The sequence below is a fragment of the Hyla sarda genome, chromosome 9 (assembly GCF_029499605.1).
Source record: "Hyla sarda isolate aHylSar1 chromosome 9, aHylSar1.hap1, whole genome shotgun sequence".
Lineage (NCBI taxonomy): Eukaryota > Metazoa > Chordata > Amphibia > Anura > Hylidae > Hyla > Hyla sarda.
In genome coordinates this window covers 114,087,501-114,107,776 of record NC_079197.1, presented here as the reverse complement: position 1 = coordinate 114,107,776, position 20,276 = coordinate 114,087,501, and the positions used below count along the sequence as shown (strand labels likewise).

The 20,276-nt window shown below is 41.3% G+C and overlaps 1 pseudogene; it reads right to left on the bottom strand.

Annotated features, from left to right (window-relative positions):
• Window positions 1-339: 339 nt before the first annotated feature.
• LOC130291078 (oligosaccharyltransferase complex subunit ostc-like) lies at window positions 340-653 on the bottom strand (annotated as a pseudogene).
• Between the last annotated feature and the right edge of the window lie 19,623 nt (window positions 654-20,276).

Below are 20,276 nucleotides of genomic sequence, written 5' to 3'. Positions count from 1 at the left end.
GGGTATTGTGAGGGGCCCACACCTCTAACCCACCTCCTCACCGTAGGCAGTTAGTCTCTACCCCCACCCCCCTCACACCACAGTAGGCAGTTAGTCTACCCCAGATTAGCCCCCAACCCTGAAAACAGGTTTAATTATGGACTAAACACAACAAAATATGTGAAAAACCATATACAAAATGTTTTTGTTAATGGCAAACAATGTCCTTGAGGAAATTTCTTCTCTGCTATTCTTCACTTATAAGCAATTTCTATGTAATTTTACAGTGTGGACATTTTTTTCCTCTTACATTATTACTGCTCAAAAATAGCAAATTGTAAGTGCTGTTCTCTGGAACACTTAGCCCGTAAGGTATCAGGGCAATTTCATCCTCATGAAGAAGCTCAACAGGACACAGACAATGCCACTAAAAACCTGCTCATATATTGCCCATTCACCCTGTAGGTCAGAAAAGCCACTGGTTGCTGGTGACCATGCTCACCTGTCATTGAGCCAACACTGGCTGGTTCCACAATAACATCATAAATTATTCCTCCAGTGATGAGGAAGTAGGAGACCACCACCATGGCGTAGATTGTCATCGTGGAGGACATGTGCTGCTTGAGGTTCGGGCACTACAGCACGGTAAATGGCACTCAGTACAGGCTCTCCATCCTGCAGCTCCCACCAGCGACCTCCAGGGGAAGTGAATAGCGCACAGGCCTGATATGGCGCTGCAGCCCACTGCCCGACGTTTTAATGAATGAGAGTCGGAGGCCTTTAGCCTCTACCTCCGACTCCTCTGCCTCTTGCCATGCTTCTCAGCAGCACTAAACAGGGAAGCAGACCGGCGTCTTCTGACTTACCGTGCGCAGGCACGCCAGAAGACGCTGGCCCGCCCCACCATATTTCCTATGAGTCACGTTGTACAATTAAAAACATACTGTATTTATAAAAATTGCTCATGTCTACTTTATCGTTGAGGTCTAATGGACCCATAGCCACATTTTTAAGATCCAGACTGCCCCCTTTTGTAACAGTAGCTTGCCTACATCTCCACCATTTTTTGGAGTGCTAACTATCTCAAGACCTGAGAAACTTAAAACTCCAGCATCACCTCCGTGATCCTTTTTAATATGATCAATTAGTTGTGGACATCCCAATCCCGTAATGATAGTTCTCATGTGTTCTCTAACTCTGACATACATGGTCTTTCCTATATACAGTGGGGATCAAAAGTTTAATGTATTAATGTGCATAAAGAAGCCAAGGAAAGATGGAAAAATCTCCAAAAGGCATCAAATTACAGATTAGACATTGTCATAATATGTCAACAAAAGTTTAATTTTATTTCCATCATTTACACTTTCAAAATAACAGAAAACAAAAAAATGGCGTCTGCAAAAGTTTGGGCACCATGCAGAATTTATAGCATGTACTGCCCCCTTTGCAAAGCTAAGACCTGCCAGTGTCATGGATTGTTCTCAATCATCATCTGGGAAGACCAGGTGATGTCAATCTCAAAGGTTTTAAATTCCCAGACTCATCTGACCTTGCCCCAACAATCAGCACCATGGATTCTTCTAAGCAGTTGTCTAGAAATCTGAAACTGAAAATAGCTGACACTCACAAAGCTGGAGAAGGCTATAGTAGATAGCAAAATGTTTTCAGATGGCAATATCCTCTGTTTCGCAATGTAATTAAGGAATGGCAATCAACAGGAACAGTGGAAGTTAAAGCAAGATCTGGAAGACCTTGCATGCATTGTTTACACCTAAAATTACCTTGTAGTTTAAGATGTATTTCCTTTTCCTGTGGGTGGACGAATAGGAAGTATTGACGCCCATTTTTTTCAGTTTGTATTTATGTATAAGAGGAAAGCACATCTTTTTATCTGTAACCAAAAGGAGAACATTCCCCAAAATGTGTTCTTTTACAACAATAAAAGCCTTGGAGTATTGAAATCTTGGATAGTGTACTTTGAAGTGAGGGCACCAGTGCATCTTCTGGGATATTGCTTGTCGTGGTATATACAGTACAACATTTTTAAATTTAAGACCCTGTCTCATGATCCACTGCTGATACCTCCACATCCATGTTTTTATTGACATAGAGAGCTTCCCTCATGCTCTGTGTTGGTAACATGCTGAAGAGTACTGGCTTGGTGGCTCATATCTTTAGTTAAGCCACACAATTTTCCATCCTTGCATCGGCCATGATGGAGTTAAATACTGGTTTGGCTTTCTTTTACCAGATCTATTTTATATTACTTTGGTAACATGAACACCAAAATTGCAGTAATGGAATGTGAGAGGAATGAGAGAAAGGGGGAAGAGATGTGCAATTTTTGATTGTCTGACCAGACACCTATCAGCTATCGTGGGTATTCTTGAATCACATTTAACCAAATAAGATAGTCACAGAGCCCAGAGGAGATGGGTAGGATTTCACTCATATGGTTCATCATACTTCTCAGGATTTTCAGTTTTAGTACATAACAATATTGACTTTGTGGTAAACTCCAAGAGGATGATGAGAAAGGACGTTATATCTTTTTGGAGGGAGTGTTGAATACCATGAAGGTAGTTTTGGTCATTTTTTTTAATAACTTTTTTTTATTAAATCATTTTTCTTTAAAACAGATATTTGAGAATAAGAAAATAAAAGCACATAGAATAATATGGCCTTTTTTTTTAATATTCCCACACCCTTTTCTATAATAGTACTCAGATCTTTAGCAGAATTTATTAACTCCTTAAGAACCCATGACGTACCGGTCCGTCATGAGTCTGCTCCCGATCTATAACGCAGGGCCACGGTGTGGCCCCGCGTCATAGCGGGTCGGGCTCTGCCGGGACCCGTGGCTAATAGCGCGCAGCATTGATCGCGGTGCCACGCACTATTAACCCTTTAGACGCGACGTTCAAAGTTGAACGCCGCGTCTAAAGTGAAAGCATGCCGGTTAGCTCAGGGAGCTGTTCGGGATAGCCACGGCGAAATCGTTGCATCCCGAACAGCTTACAGGACAGCTGGAGGATCCCTACCTGCCTCCTCGCTGGCCAAGCACCGAATGACTGCTCAGTGCCTGAGATCCAGGCATGAGCAGTCAAGCGGCAGAATCATCGATCACTGGTTTCCTATGAGAAACCAGTGATCAATGCAATAGATCAGTGTGTGCAGTGTTATAGGTGCCTATGGGAGCTATAACACTGCAAAAAAAAAGTGAAAAAAAAAGTTAATAAATATCATTTAACCCCTTCCCTATTAAAAGTTTGAATCACCCCCCTTTTCCCATAAAAAAAAACACAGTGTAAATAAAAATAAAAATAAACATATATGGTATCGCAGAAATGTCCGAATTATAAAAATATATCATTAATTAAACCGCACGGTCAATGGCGTATGCGCCAAAAAATTCCAACAGTCTAAAATAGTGCATTTTTAGTCACTTTTTAAATCATGAAAAAATGAATAAAAAGCGATCAATAAATCCTATCAATCCTAAAAACTTCAGATAACGGCGCAAAAAATGAGCACTCACACCACCCCATACGCGGAAAAATAAAAAAGTTATAGGGGTCAGAAGATGACAATTTTAAACGTATTAATTTTCCTGCATGTAGTTATGATTTTTTCCAGAAGTACGACAAAATCAAACCTATATACGTAGGATATCATTTTAATCGTATGGACCTACAGAATAAAGATAAGGTGTCATTTTTACCAAAAAATTTACTACGTAGAAACGGAAGCCCCCAAAAGTTACAAAACAGCGTTTTTTTTTTCAATTTTGTCTCACAATGATTTTTTCTTTTCCGTTTTGCCGTAGATTTTTGGGCAAAATGACTGATGTCATTACAAAGTAGAATTGGTGTTGCAAAAATAAGCCATCATATGGTGCAAAATTGAAAGAGTTATGATTTTTTAAAGGCAAGGAGGAAAAAACAAAAATGCAAAAACGGAAAAATCCTCGGTCCTTAAGGGGTTTAGGATAAGGAAGAACATGAGATCTATGTTAGTGGGGATTTTAACTGTGGAATTGACCCAAAATAAGATAGACTGTCGGATAAAAAAAAAACGCAAGTAGGTTGGGTATCCCCTTTAAAAACTTTTCAGAGTGATATGGGGCTATATGATATCTGGCAGAAATTAAATGGGGATTGAAGAGTCTAATCATGTTTTAGCTCTACGCACAAAAATGTGTCGAGAATTGATCTGGTAATTGATTGGCAAATGAGAGAGCTTTGGGAAACATTAAAGCAATGAAGTATGAGGCAAAATCTATTTTGGACCATACTCCAGTAGTGATGGAAATTGTGGGAGGAAAGACGAATAAAGCAGAGAAAATTTTCAAAATTAATCCTCATTGGTGTACAGTCATTGGAGATTTCAACATAATCAGATCTGAAATTTCTATTGTATGAGACTCAATGAAAGCGGTTATAAGGGGGATAATGTGTAGGCAGATTATTTTAAAATAATCTTTTAAAGAAGAGTTGGATTTAGTTAAATAAGTAGAGGTTTTGACTAGGGCCTTAGAGGTAGATCTGAACTTGGAGAAATTTGAACAATTGAAAAAAAAAAAAGAAAGAACTGGCCGTCCGAAACAAATCGTACGGAAGGTTAAAAGGAGTATTAATTCCAAAACTATTAGAGGTTATTAATGAATCCTGCAGGGTGGGAGAGCTTCCAGCTAGTATGTATGAGGCTATTATAGTACTAATTTTGAAGAAAAGCAAGGATCTGGGAGAGGTAGAAATGTATCACCTTATTTCTTTGTAGACTACTGATACAAAAAAATTGGCAAAAGTTCTGGCTAGGAGAAAAAAAAAACCTTGTATGCATAATATTGTTTGTAGAGATCAGGCAGGTTTCATGCCAAAGAGATCAGATTTTGATGACTTTCAAGTATTTGCAAGTGTTCAAATAGGGGGGGTCCACGGCACTCCATCATGTCATTGGATACGGCTAAATCCTTTGACAGGGGGGAGTGGCCCTTTTTATGGAGAGTATTAGATAGGTTTGGAATAGGACCCTTTTTTGGGGGATTAGTTAAATTCTTATATGCATCTCCAAGGGCAAGGATGCAAGGACCTCACAGAGAACATTACCCTTTACAGGGGTACTAGACAAGGCTGCCCACTATCCCTTTGTTATTTATATTATGTATAGAACCTCTGATAATTTATTTGAGGGATCTTATACAGTTTGAGGGATTTGGACTAGAGGAGGGTGCTAGGGAAATAATAGCCTATGCAGACAACATTCTATTATTTGTAAATAATCTACAATGGGATATTAAAAAAATTATTGAAGGGGTTGAATATTTTGGAAAGCTATCTGGGTTGTCGATAAACTGGAATAAATCCAATCTTCTGCGCCTTAAAGGGGTACTACGCTGCTCAGTGTTTGGAACAAACTGGTCCAAATGTTGTAGCCAGCGCCGGGAGCTTGTGACATCATAGCCCTGCCTCCTCATGACATCACCCCCCCCCAATGCAAGTCTATGGGACAGGTATGTTGACATACAAGTGTCCCTGGACAAGATACTTCTTGGGAATTTGCAGGAAATAGAGAGTAAACAGAGAAAAATCATAGCTAAACTATTTTTTCTTGGTGTTTTGGGGATAGTCTGGACTTGGTTAGCGAATAGTTCACTCTGTGTTAAAAAAATGGGTTGGCCTGGTAGAAAAGATTGGCAACTATGAAATTTTGTTTAGCAAATCAAAGAGAGGAGAAGTTGGTAGTAGGGAAAGACTGATTTGGAGTAGTTGGGATTCATATGGGGAAAAGGAAAACAAGGCACAGTAGGAGCAGAAGATATAGAAAAGATACCCCTTGTAGGTTTCTTCTTTTCTTTTATCCTCCGGAGCTGGTAAGGTAGGGGGTTGGGGGTAAAGGCAATGTTGTCTGTTCACTGGGGTGATATTTAAGAGCTGTTGTATCGATCAGGATGTTGAACACCAGATAATGTGTTTATTGTGTGTTTTAAAGAATTGTTCATGTAAGTTTTTTATAAGAAGAAAAAGAATAAAGATTTATTAGATAACGGAAAAAAAAAAAAACTGTCTTGGCTAGTGAACTGCACCAGAAAGCCAGCAGCTTCATGCACATTGCTGAGAAAGAACAGGGGAAAAAATATTTGCCTGTATCAGAAGGCATGTAAAAGTGGTGGTCCTTACAATGAAAATATTTTTATTAGGAAAAGTTTTTTTTTAAAATATTTTTGAAAAAATGTCTTCAACTTTTTTCTTCACACTTTGTAAGTCTTCTATGCAATACTTAGATCGGTGCTCTGGTAGTACAGCCTGAGGCAGGTTAATTTAGCAGATCATACATGCAATAGATGCAACACCTCTTATAGAACTTCTTAAACACTATGATCACTATTGATGGCACCATTTAAGGAATTAAATGACCCACATCAGCATGATTGCTGATGCCAATCATTGATGGTGAGTGTTGGCTGCTCAGCTCCTGAATTTGCTTACTAATACAATAGCTTTACCATGGCATACATTAAGGCAGGGCCGTTTTAGCCTATAGGCTATTTATTGTCCATCTATAGCGCACTTTTGATGGGGGCACACTTTCTGCTGCCCCCCCTGAACTGTTCAGTACATGCCTGGAGCGCCCCCCTGTGCACTCACAATGTCACTCACAGGTGTGCAGCAGCAAAGGCTGCCAGGCTGAAGCGCTGAGGGCTATGTGTGCACCTCACTCACAGAGTGACTGTGAAATTGTTGCCCTAAAACAACTCTGGTGGCGCGGCGCTCCTCTATCTGTCAGGAGCGCAGCACTGTCACATTACCCCCTCATTCTCCCCAGCCGGCTTTCCAAATGCCGGTGGTATAAGGCCTGTGAGGATGTCAACATCATGTGACCTGTCACATGTTAGGGATGGAGCTTAGCAGGATAGAAGAAATGATGACTGAAAGACTTGTGTGATGCTGTGGAGTAGGCGATGCTGAGCTGCGCTGGAGTGGTGGTCGCATGTCACCCCAGTAGTAAGGAAATTACATGAGGAGGTTTGTTACAGTGTGTTACCCTAGCGTCCCTTGATAAAGTCAAGTTTGAGGAAATGTGCGTTGGGCAGGCAGTGTGGCGTACTATATGGGTGAGTTGCAAACACCTTTGCACTATTAGCACAGCCAGGCACTTTAGATTGGAGACTGATAGTCCGAGTTACTCACTGCACTTTACTTCTATGACCTTTGGGTGCAATATATATATAATATTTTTGCATCTCTCCCATCTAATAATAACATTGTAATTTATGCCATATTATTTGTATATAGCCATACTGCTTAGCAGATATGTTTTTAAAGTCTTCCCCTTTCCCTGTATTTTAAGTGAATATAATTAAGGTACTTTGATTCAGTAGTTATTGCTCCTTCTTCTTTTCTGTACCATAGCGTGTCACCCCAGTAGTAAGGTAATTACATAAGGAGGAGGTTTGTTACAGTGTGTCACCCCAGTTGTAAGGAGATTACATGAGGAGGAGGTTTGTTACAGTGTGTCACCCCAGTAGTAAGGTAATTATATGAGGAGTGGATTTGTAACATTGTGTCTCCCCATTAGTAATGAGATCACATGCGGAGGAGGTTTGTTACAGAGTGTCACCCCAGTAGTAAGGTGATTACATTAGCTTTTACCTAGATTGGCACAAATCCTTGCACCAGCCCTGCAGTAAGGGCATGAAGTGCTAATACCCAGGTGGTATATGTCCTGAAGGGGTTAATCAAACATGCTACACACATTTATACACTATGGGTTATGCTGGCTGGATAGACTCCATATATTTGGCTTTCCTAATGATATTCTTATCACAGGGTGTTCAATTGTTGAGACTTGGATCAGCAAATGTAATTTTTTCCTGTAGCACCACTACAGAGTAAATAAAGCACTACACTGCACCCATTGAAAACAATGAACTGTACATGAATGGTGAAATGGTGCTGAACAGGGGACCTCTATTAAATCAAAATCTCATAATAGTTTGCTAGAAAATGGGCTTCATAAACCAGACATCCACTTCAATACTGTATGTATTAGTATTAATCTGTTAAGGACCAGATGCGATCTATTGATCTGGAATGACAGTAGAAATGAAAATACAAACTGATGATTTTTTTATTTTTATTTATTATTGTTTTCATTTTAAGAGTATTATTTTTAATAAACAAATCTGTAAAGGATTTTTCAATGCTATTGAATTAAACCTGAAATGATGTATCCATTATTTGGATTCTGAATGCATGAATTTGGATGTCAGGCTAAAATAGAACAATTATTTAGCAAAATAATAAAAATGCTAGCTGTACTTTTTGTTCTACGAATGAATAAATTTTGCAAAAAAAAAAGAAAACCATAATTAAATTGAGCCCATCATTTTAACACATGTTCTCGTCTTTTCCAGTATGATTTTGTAAGCTTTTCAAATTTAAGGAACTACCTACAGTACAGCAAATGCCTATAGGGAATATTCTGAACTATGTAATGTATAAAGTTTAAATTTTATATCCAATTTCTATCACACTGGATAAAATAGAAGTACATAGAACAAATTAATCTTTTTGCCCCTGTGGACACAAATTGACACTGTTATATATTTTATCCATAATTGTTGTGGAAGTAAAAAAGAAATATAATACTATATATTGTGGAAAATGTATGAGATCCAATGCACACTTTTGCTAAACCTTTTGTAACCTATGACAACCATGCAAAAGAGGAAATTGTATTTGCCAACACAGCTTAAGAAATGAAAGTAAATGCTTCTGGGGATAACAGTTCTGCACAGAAGTCAATGACCACCATTTAATTTCTATAATTTACAGTCAAATGGTCATAAAGTAGAAACCAAGTCTCTAAAACTTAATGGCCAAGTTTAATCAAAATATATGAAAGGAAAACTGGAGTGATTTGCCATAGCAACCAATCCCAGCTCAGCTTTCATTTTACCAGGGCTCGCTTACATATGAAAGCTGAGATGTGGTTGGTCGCTATGGGCCAATCACTGTAGTTTTTCTTGCACAATGTATTTCTTTTAATATTTTGTTGGTCGAGTGATTGTAGAAACTAAAAATGAGAGATTTTAAACAGATTCCATAACTGGCATGAGAAATGCCAGTGTTGTGCGACATGGAAAAATTGTGTCTACTCTAATAATCAATTTATACATCTGGGGTAGGGATCAGTGCAGACCTGGATCTAGCCCCCAACCACTGTCCCTACCTACTTGGACAATCCACCCTAAAGAGCAGCCCCCAATTAGGCAAAGGTATCAGCAGTCAACTAAGTGCAGGGGCGTTAGGAAGCGTCAGACAGTCGAGGTCAATAACACATGGGCAAAAACAGAACCAAATAAAAAGACTTAAAGTATGCCGGAACAAGCCAGAGGGTCAAAACTAAGAGGACAGCACAGTACAAAATCAGAGACATAGCAGAGTCAGGACAGGCAGGGGTCAAACCTAGAGAGCAGTGAAGGACAAAGTTGGTAGGCAGAAGTAAATTCAGGGAGCAGACAAAAGGTTAAGTCACAGGTGGTCAGAACTTTAGAATGCAGGGAACAGGAACTCTAGTGTGGTGGCTAACAGGATGGCGTGTGTAGAGCATTGACAGGGTGTTGTGAATGGACTAGAATTTGTGATGTCAGGGTAATTTAGACCTCCACACTCTAAGGATAAGCAGCTTCCTGGGCCAAGCTCTGGGTCAACAAAGACCACAGATGCAGACTTATAGAAACTATTTTTACTGAAAAGATCTAGGATGCTAGCCGGTTATTGTAATTGCTCCGCACTTGACTTCTCTTCAGACTCCACTGACTTCTTTGACTTGGATTCTGCAGTCAGTTTCTCCTCTCTCCTCCTTGCCCAGGACCTGACTCTCTCCTCTTCTCACACTAGACTCAACTTCTCTCCTTCTCCTCATAACCACTAATGATACCTATCCCCATTAGAGGTATGGAGCAGGTTACAGCAGACATGATTTATCTCGTTCTGACTGAGCTACACTAAATGACTCCCTCCTGTCTAGCCAGACCAGAGGGGCTAAGGGCTGTCCACAGTGATCACACCTCTTCAACCTTTCCCTTAAAGGCACAGTACACTTTTTACAGGATAAGCAGCATACAGTGGGGCAAAAAAGTATTTAGCAGAGATGCGAGCGCAAGAGAAAGTCGCTCCATCTCTGCAATAGAAAGGACAATCGCAGTGTCAGGAGTGAGGAGAAATAAAGTGAAACACACATATACACACACACTTTATTATATACAATATTAAAATACATTACTAATAAAAAAAAAATTAAATTTGTTTTTATAAAAAAAAATATAGATTATTTTTACATTTAAATGGCCCTTTTCTAAATTTTTTATTATTTTCAGTTACATTTTTAGGTCCCTGCCCGCCCACATAAATTGATTCCTGTTTAAAAATGAACATTAACATTTTTTCGCTCCATCTCTGCAATAGAAAGGACAATCACAGTGTAAGGAGTGAGGAGAAAAAAAGTGAAACACACATATACACACACTTTATTAAATACAATATTAGCCAGTTAAGGACCAAGGGCATTCTGGAACGTCCCCGCACCCTGGGCTTTAAGGACCAAGGACGTTCCAGAATGTCCTCTTGTTTCTCCGGTCTCTGCTGCGCGCCAGGCAGAGATCAGAAAGGCATTCCTGCTGAAATCCTTCAGCAGGCATGCCGTGCAAATGCCGAGGGGGGTCCCGGGACCCCCCCCCCCATGTCGGCGATCGCAGAAAATCGCATGTCAATTCAGACATGCGATTTTCTCCTATTCCGGGCTGATCGGGTCTCTGGTGACCCGATCACCCAGAAAATTGTGATGATCTGACCTGTCAGTGACAGCCCAGATCATCCTGATGGGTAGGAGTGAAGTCGCAATGCTGCGATTTCCTCCTATCCCCTGCCATTGGTCAGAATTGATTCTGACCAATGGCAGAGCAGAACAGTGGGTTGCCATGGCAACCCCCCATTCTGGCCACCCCTGGATGTCGAGGGGATTGTGGGAAGAAGATGGAGGTTTGTACCTGCAGGAGAAGATGCCTGGAGACCCCGATCGTTGCTGGAGACTGCTGGATCCTGGGTCAGGTAGGGAAACTACTGTGGGGGAGGGGGGGATTGAAAGTGAAAGCAAAGTGATCTTTATTGTGGCAACCACTAGGAAGGCCAAATTGCAACTCCCAGCATGCCCAGACAGCCAAAGGCTGTCTTGGCATGCTGGGAGTTGTAGTTTTGCAACATCTGGAGGGTCACAGTTTGGAGACCACTGTTACAGTGGTACCCAAATGGTAGCCCTCCAGATGTTGCCAAACTACAACTCTCAGCATGCCTAGACTTCCCAGGCATGCTGGGAGTTGTAGTTCTGTAACATCTGTTCCTTCAGATTTAGCAATTTTCATGAAATTTTAGAAAATTGCTGCTTTACTTTGAAGCCCTCTAATTTTTTCAAAAAGCAAAAATATGTCCATTTTATGATGCCACCATAAAGTAGACATATTGTATTTGTACAATAAAAACAAAATGTATTGGGAATATCCATTTTCCTTACAAGCAGAGAGCTTCAAAGTTAGAAAAATGCAAAATTTTCAAAATTTTCATGAAATTTGGGGATGTTTCACCAAAAAAGGATGCAAGTAACGCCGAAAATTTACCACCAAAATAAAGTAGAATATGTCACGAAAAAACAATCTCAGAATCAGAATGCTAACTGAAAGCATCCCAGAGTTATTAATGTTTAAAGTGACAGTGGTCAGATGTTCAAAAAACGCTCTGGTCCTAAGGTGTAAAATGGCCTGGTCCTTAAGGGGTTAAAATACATTACTAATAAAAAAAATTTAAATTAGTTTTTATAAAAAAATATATATTATTTTTACATTTAAATGGCCCCTTTCTAGATTTTTTTATTATTGTCAGCTACATTTTTAGGTCCCTGCCCACCCACTTAAATTGATCCCTGTTTAAAAATGAACATTAACATTTTTTTTTTTTTTTTTTTGGTGGCCCGGTGTCTACAATTTAGTCTGCTTTCACACTATGAGTATTAATCCGTTATTAAACATCCGTTTTCTGTATCATATAATTTAAAAACAGATGTATAATAATGGATGAAATAATGAGTGCTAACGGCTGAATAATGTCCATCAAAATAACCGACATATTCATCCGTTAAGACCCATTATAACATCATCATGCACCGTTATTTTATGGCTGTTTTTTAACACCTCTGACTACAGATTCCTGCAGCCAGGACTACTACTTCTCCCATCATGAAACATACTTGTTTCCATGATAGTAGTAGTAGTTCCCCAGCTGCGGGAGTCTGCCGGTGGCTGGGGAGGCTACATTAGTGTTTGTACTACTACCCCCATCATGGAACAGACTCTGTTCCATGATGGGGGTTCTAGTACATGGGGTTGATCGCACTGGGTCTATTTCTGAGACCCCATGCGATTAGAAGCTATTAAACGGGAGCTGGCAGCATGATCCATTCCACTGCGATGCACAGTATATTTTAACTTTCACTTTTAAATTCCCCGCAGGGAGCCCTGAATAGCCACCACCGAGTAGCCATTCAGGGCTTCCCGGCGGGGTTTTTAAACCACTAGATTGACCCCCAAATGTATGCCCCCATGCATATTTATAATAATTTATTGGCCCCAGTGTGTTTATAATAATTCATTGGCACCAATTTGTTTATAATCGGATTGAATCGATTTTTTTAAACATTCGGCAAACCAAATTAGAACTTTTTGTTAAAAACTCAACTCGTCGTGTTTGGAGGAGAAAGAATTTTGAGTAGCATACAAAGAACACAATACCTACTGTGAATCATGGGGGTAGAAACATCATGCTTTGGGGCTGTTTTTTCAGCAAAGGGACCAGGACAACTGATCCGTGTAAAGGAAAGAATGAATGGGGCCATGTATCGTGAGATTTTGAGTGAAAACCTCCTTCCATCAGCAAGGGCATTGAAGATGAAACGTGGCTGGGTCTTTCAGTATGACAATGATCCCAAACACACCGCAACAAATGAGTGGCTTCATAAGAAGCATATCAATGGTCCTGGAGTGGCCTAGCCAGTCTCCAGATCTCAACCCCATAGAAAACCTGTGGAGGGAATTGAAAGTCTGTGTTGCCCAGCAACAGCCCCAAATCATCATTGCTCTAGAGGAGATCTGCATGGAGGAAAGGGCCAAAATACCAGCAACAGTGTGTGAAAACCTTGTGAAGACTTACAGAAAACATTTGACCTCTGTCATTGCCAACAAAGTATTGAGATTAACTTTTGTTATTGACCAAATACATATTTTCCACCATAATTTGCTAATAATATTCTTTAAAAATCAGACAATGTGATTTTATGATTTTTTTTTTTCATTATGTCTCTCATAGTTGAGGTATACCTATGATGAAAATTACAGGCCTCTCTCATCTTCTTAAGTGTGAGAACTTGCACAATTGGTGGCTGACTAAATACTTTTTTGCCCCACTGTACATTTGTATAAAACATGGGACAATAAAGAGCTGTGGGCAAAACAGACACATGAGGCAATATCTACCTGTGAGGACTAGGGTTGGTCGCGAATATTCGCAATTCAAAAAAATTGCCAATTTTGATGCCAAATTGTAAAACCCAGAAAATTCTGCCCAAACAAGTGATAACTTTGTGTATAAAACATGTCCATGGGTTCAATACGAGTACACCTGCAGTGACTGTGAAAAGAAAAAAAATCTTAACATTTGCCAATAATTAATAAATATTTCAATAATCAATTATATAACACATTTTCCCCAAAAAATTAAAAATAAATAAAATAATTCAACTATTTTAGTGATTTCTACTGAGCTGGTCTGAATTTTTTTTTTATATATAAAATGGACTCATCCTTTTAAAATATCATTTAAAACATGAAATTTACCTAACCATGCCCACTTTTGCATCATTTGATCATTTGTTTGTAAACACTTTGGGGGAGATGTATCAATGTTGTTGTTGGTAGACGTTTTTTGTAGATCATTTTGGTTGGTCTAAATTTGGAGCAATTTCTCCAAATTTATCAAACTTGTGCAAGCCCCATGATAAATTTCGTGCAATGGTCTAAATCTCCACAAAGTTCTATTTGTAGACCTGTTCTACACCTCACAGGAAAAGTGGTGTATCCTGGATGCTGGGCTTTTGTTCTATTGTTTTTCAGGATTTCACTGAGGTTTTTTTTTTGTCCACCAGCAAAAACGCCTGAAAAACGGTCCCAGCTTTTCCTGCATTTTGGTAATTTTTCTTGGGGGAGATTTATCAAAAACTGTACAGAGAAAGAGTAGTGCAGTTGCCCATGGCAACCAATCAGATTGCTTCTTTACAAAAATGAAAGGAGCAATCTTATATGGGCAACTGCACCACTCTTCCTCTACATAGGTTTTGATTAATCTCTCCCCTTGTGTTTTTCCTTGCATTTTTGCTGGTGTGCGGAAACAAACATTTTTATACCCTGTGTGCATTTTTTTCACTGCAGGTACTACTCCATGGGTCAGATGCAGAGCGCCCGCCCCACGGAGTGTAAGGAGGTGAGGAGTGATGTATAGCATATACATATACAGGGTGCAGAGCATCACTACTTACCTCCGCCCACTGTATAGTATACAGGGGGCATAGTGTATCCATGTATACTATACAGGAGCCCATCAAGGAAAGAGTTAACCCACACTGCAGTTCTGAGTGAAATCTTTGTGCGCTCTCCTGTATATACAGCCATCTATAGATGACTGTATATACAGGATACAGTAGGCAGACAAGAACAATTGGAGGCTCCCTGTTACACACTGCAGTATGGGCGCACTCACCAGGTGAGATCGCAAATGATGTCCTAACCTTTTTTTTTTTCTCATTTCAGATACGTGAATGGGGAGGACTACGTCAGATTCAGTGTATTGCGATGATGACCAGCTTTTTTTTAATGTCAATAAAAGGTTTAATGAGGGCTGTGTGGGGAGTGTTTTTTTTTTTCAATGCCTGGCTTAGCGTTAGCCACAAAAACAGCTAGCGCTAACCCCCAATTATTACCCCGTTACCCACCGCCACAGGGTTGCCGGGAAGAGCCAGTACCAACAGGCCTGGAGTGTCAAAAATAGCACTCCTGGCTGGGGTTATTTAGGTTGGGGAGAGCCAGTAACAATGGCCCTCGCCCACCCTGGTAACGTCAGGCTGTTGCTGATTGATTGGTATCTGACTGACACTGAAAATATGGGGAACCACACACTTTTTTTTATTACAAAAAAAAAACAACACATAGGCTTCCCCATATTTTCAGCGTCAATCAGACACCAACCAATCAGCAACAGCCTGACATTACCAGGATGGATGAGGACCATTGTTACTGGCCCTCCCCAGCCTAAATAACCCCAGCCTGTTACCGCCCAGGCCAAGGAGCGCTATTTTTGATGCTCCGGGCCTGTTTGTACCGGCTCTTCCCGGCACCCCTGTGGCAGTGATAATTGTGGGGTAATAATTGGGGGTTAGCGCTAGCTGTTTTCGGGGCTAACGCTAAGGCCAGCTTAGTAATAGATTCCGTCTACAAGACGGCTTCCACTACTAAGCCTGAAATTTCAATTATAAAAAACACAACACTTGAAATAAAAAATGTATTTAAAAAAACACTCCCCCACAGCCCTCGTTAACCCTTTTATTGACATTAAAAAAATGCTAGTCATCGTCACACTCCACCGAATCTCAGGTAGTCCTCTGCATTCACTTATCTGAAATGACAAGAAAATAAAAACACGAAAAATGGGTCAGTACATTTTTGGCGCTCTCCCCTGTGGAGAGCGCACATAATGCAGTGTGTTCCTAAAGAGGGAGCCTCCAATTGTTGCTAAACTACAACTCCCATCATGGGGGCTGTAGGTAAACAACAGCTGGAGTCTCCCTGTTTGGGAACACACTGCCAGAAAGGCTCTGTTCCCATTATGCAAAACGCATAATGAGAACAGAGCCATACTTACCACCCTGGCTTCAGGCCTGGACTGTGAAGCTCTGCCCCCTAATGATGTCATCACTAGGGGGCAGGGGTGGAGAAGTTGCAAGGGGTCTCAAGAGTGAGACCCCTGAGATCCGTCAGTCTGCCCTTGGACTACTACTCCCATCATGGGAAATTTTGTTTCCCATGATGGGAGTAGTTGTAGTACCGCAGTGCTGAGGGATGGCTCTTACACATCCCCCAGCTGTGAAACTGTATTGTGACTGTTAGGACTACTACTCCCATCATGGACAGACTCTGTCCATGATGGGAGTTGTAGTCCTCGGGCTGAAGGACAGATCGCAGCAGGTCATTCTCCAGAGACCCGCTGTGATCTGCATTTATTAACTTAAAAAGCCAGCGGCAACACTGCACTCCCCGCCGCCTCCTGTATACAGATGTCACGATTCATAATCCCCGCCGCTGGGAGACCGGAGCTGTCATTGGTGGAAAGCTATTCACCACTATACACCAATCAGAGCTCCAGTCTTCTGGCGGGGATTATGAATTGTGACAGGTCTATACAGGGGAGCGAGTGGAGCCGCTTCTACAGTATATAATTGTTATGTGTACTGTACCCCCCCCCAGACTAATACTGACCCCTTCTATAGTGAGCGCTGGGAGCGCTGTGTGATTGACAGGTCCCCAGCGCAAGTGTCTGGCCCCACTGACCTTTATATGTTATAAATCTTTATGATACACACTGCCCGTCCTCCTCTTCATTCTTCTGATACCGGAGTCGCGCGGCTTTTGCTTTCACTATAGTCAGAGCACCCCCTGCCGTTGTCTGGCCCCAGCCCTGTGCAGTGTGGAGGCAGGGAGGGGGCGCTCTGTCTATAGACTATGATACAGAAGCTGCGCGTCTCCGGTATCAGAAGAATGAAGAGGAGGACGGGCAGTGTGTATCATAAAGATTTATAACATATAAAGGTCAGTGGGGCCGGACACTTGCGCTGGGGACCTGTCAATCACACAGCGGTCCCAGCGCTCACTATAGAAGGGGTCGCTATTAGTCTGGGCAGTGGCGTCGCTAGGGGGGGGGCAGAGGGGGCCATGCCCCCCCCCTAGATCAGGCCGTGCCCCCCCTTGGGCCCTCCCAATTTAAAATAAATAGGGATGTCCCGATACATTGATGGCTCCGCCCCCGCACAGGAGAGGATGGGGCCGAGAGCTGACAGGTGACACAGCAGAGCGGCCGCTTCATGTGAGGTGAGTGATGTCCAGTGTCCTCCCTCTCTCCCCCTGATCAGCAGTATAACCCAGGGCTGAGTAATGTGAATGGTAGCAGTCCAGAGGGGTCACTTTCCCTCCTCCAGTGTCCACAGGTCACCAACAGGCCACATTATCACAACAATTTTTGGGAAAAATCGCGGCAAAAATTGCGCGCTTTTACTGCGATTTTTCGTAAATCGCGGTAAAACAACGCAATTTTTGCCGCGATTTTTCCATAAATTGTTCTGGTAATGTGACCTGTTGGAGACCTGTGGACACTGGAGGAGGGAAAGTGACCCCTCTGGAAGTACAACATGTGAACACATTAACCCCTCATTAACCCCTCAAGGGTACATTCACATGTACAGGATCTGCTGCATATTTTGTGCAGCTGATTTTGCAACCCATTAGCTTCAATAGGTAGCAAAATCAGCTGCAGAAAATATGCAGCAGATCCTGTACGTGTGAGCGTATCCTAAGGGCTCATTCAGGGGTGGATCCGCAGTGTATTTTACGCTGCGGATCCGCCGACAATGGACCCTACAGTGCTGCCTCCATCTGTGCCTGCTCATAATGGCAATCCTCCGCTACGAGCAGAGACGCTTTGATGTGTATACTCGCACACATCATGGCTGCTCCTCCTCCTCTCTGAACTAGGCCGAGAGCAGCCGCGATGTGTGCATTGTCGGGGGATCCGCAGCGTAAAATATGCTGGGGATCCATCCGTGTAAATGAGCCCTAAGGACACAAGGCGTATGTGTACGCACAGTGCCTGCTCCCACTGTGTTTTAGCTAGAACCCTCGGCTAATGCCAGACATCCCCAATCAGGCTGATGTCTGACATTAACACTTTAGATGCCGCTATCAAAGTTGATGGTAGTGTCCAAAAGTTTTAACGCCTTAAGGTCCGAGCGTTTTTCCGTTTTTGTACTTTTGTTTTTTCCTCCTTAAGTTTTAAAAATCATAACCCTTTCAATTTTGCACCTAAAAGTCCATATGATGCTTATTTTTTGCACCACCAATTCTACTTTATAATGACATCAGTCATTTACCCAAAAATCTATGGCAAAAACGGAAAAAAAATCATTGTGTGTTTATATATATATATATATATATATATATATATGTATATATGTGTGTGTGTATATATATATATATATATATATATATATATATATACACATACACACATTTTAAAATTGCCCCCCCCCACTTTTGTCACTGGCCCCCCATGTGCCCCCCCTAAATTTGAATGCTGGAGACACCACTGAGTTGTTATGTGACAGTACACATAACAATTATATACTGTAGAAGCGGCTCCACTCGCTCCCCTGTATAGACCTGTCACAATTCATAATCCCCGCCAGAAGACAGGAGCTCTGATTGGCTAATAGTGGTGAATAGCTTTCCACCAATCAGAGCTCCCCTCTCCCGGAGGCGGGGATTATGAATTGTGACATCTGCATATGGGAGTCGGCGGCAGCGCAGTGGAGCCGCATGTACCGCTGGCTTTTTAAGTTAATAAATGCAGATCGCAGCGGGTCTCTGGAGAATGACCTGCTGCGATCTGTCCTTCAGTCCCAGGACTACAACTCCCATCATGGACAGAGTCTGTCCATGATGTGAGTAGTAGTCCTAACAGTCACAATAGAGTCCCGCAGACGGGGGATGTGCGTCTCTCAGCGCTGCAGTACTACAACTACTCCCATTATGGGACAGATTCTGTCCCATGATGGGAGTAGTTGTAGTACTGCAGTGCTGAGAGACGGCTCCTGCATCCCCCACCTGCATCTTCCAACGTCTGCCATTTTCTACGAGTCCTTGCTAGCACTCTTAGGTTAGACTACTTTTCTTGCAAAAAAGCGCAATTGCACAAAAAAAAACATCTACTTTTTTTTTGCGCAATTGATAAATACCAGTCCACTGGATTAGGTGGTGTACGGTAGACCAAACTGGTGACAACTTTAGAAAACTGTTCACCAAAAAAAACGCAGCTCTATGCAAAATTTGTAGACGTGAAAAATGGTCTAAATGCAATGATACATCTCCCCCTTTGAGTATATGGAAACTTTTTTGTGCCGAAGTTTGGGCTCAAAATGTGACATTTTTTTTTTACCTAAAGAGCTTTGAATATGAGTCTCAATGTGTTTTTCAGCCATGTATAGCTGGGAATAAACTGCTCCTAATTCTATTAAAATAAATAAATTTAAAAAAAAAATTTAAAAAAATTTGATCTCTAAGAAGAGCAGTCAGTCAAGATTAGGATCAGAATAATGGAGAGCCAGAAGTTGGGGAGAAAGAACAAAACTAGAGATGGCATACGTTCTAAACTTCAGAAGCTGTTCAATCCTACATGTTAGTTTGTTTTAAAATTTGGGCAACAAATGGAGGGTCCAACTCAAATAAATATTTATTGACTCAACTATATGAAGCCCAGTAGTCTCTGGAGGGACTGGCAAAGATTAAATAGCAGAACTTTAATTAACTGGACCCACGTAAAGAGAATATAGTCCAAAAATGGATGTGCTGACACCTCTGTCTGTGTTAGAAACTGTTCAGAGCAGGAGAGGTTTGCTATAGGGATTTTCTCCTACTCTGGACAGTTTTGACATGGACAGAGGTGTCAGCAGAGAGCACTGTGGTCAGACAGAAAAGAACAACTCAACTGCCTCTTGAGCATACAACAGCTGATAAGTACTGGAAGGATTAAGATTTTTTAATAGAAGTAATTTACAAATCTGTTTAACTTTCTGGAGCCAGTTACTATAATTTTTTTGTTCCACCGGAGTACCCTTTTAAAATGGATAGGTTGGACAGGATGGGATGGATTGAATGGATAGGAAATTCATTCAAAGCTAAAGTGGCACAGATCAGATGTGTAGAAACAGAGAAAAACTAAAGACAAAGCACTCATTGGGTTAAATATTTTAGAGCAAATCACTCTGATATACAGAATATTCACCTGAGGGAGTTGTGGGGCAGCCACAACACCTAATATAACATTATCTACCACTTCAGGGAAAGAATATAGAGAACCACTCGGGTT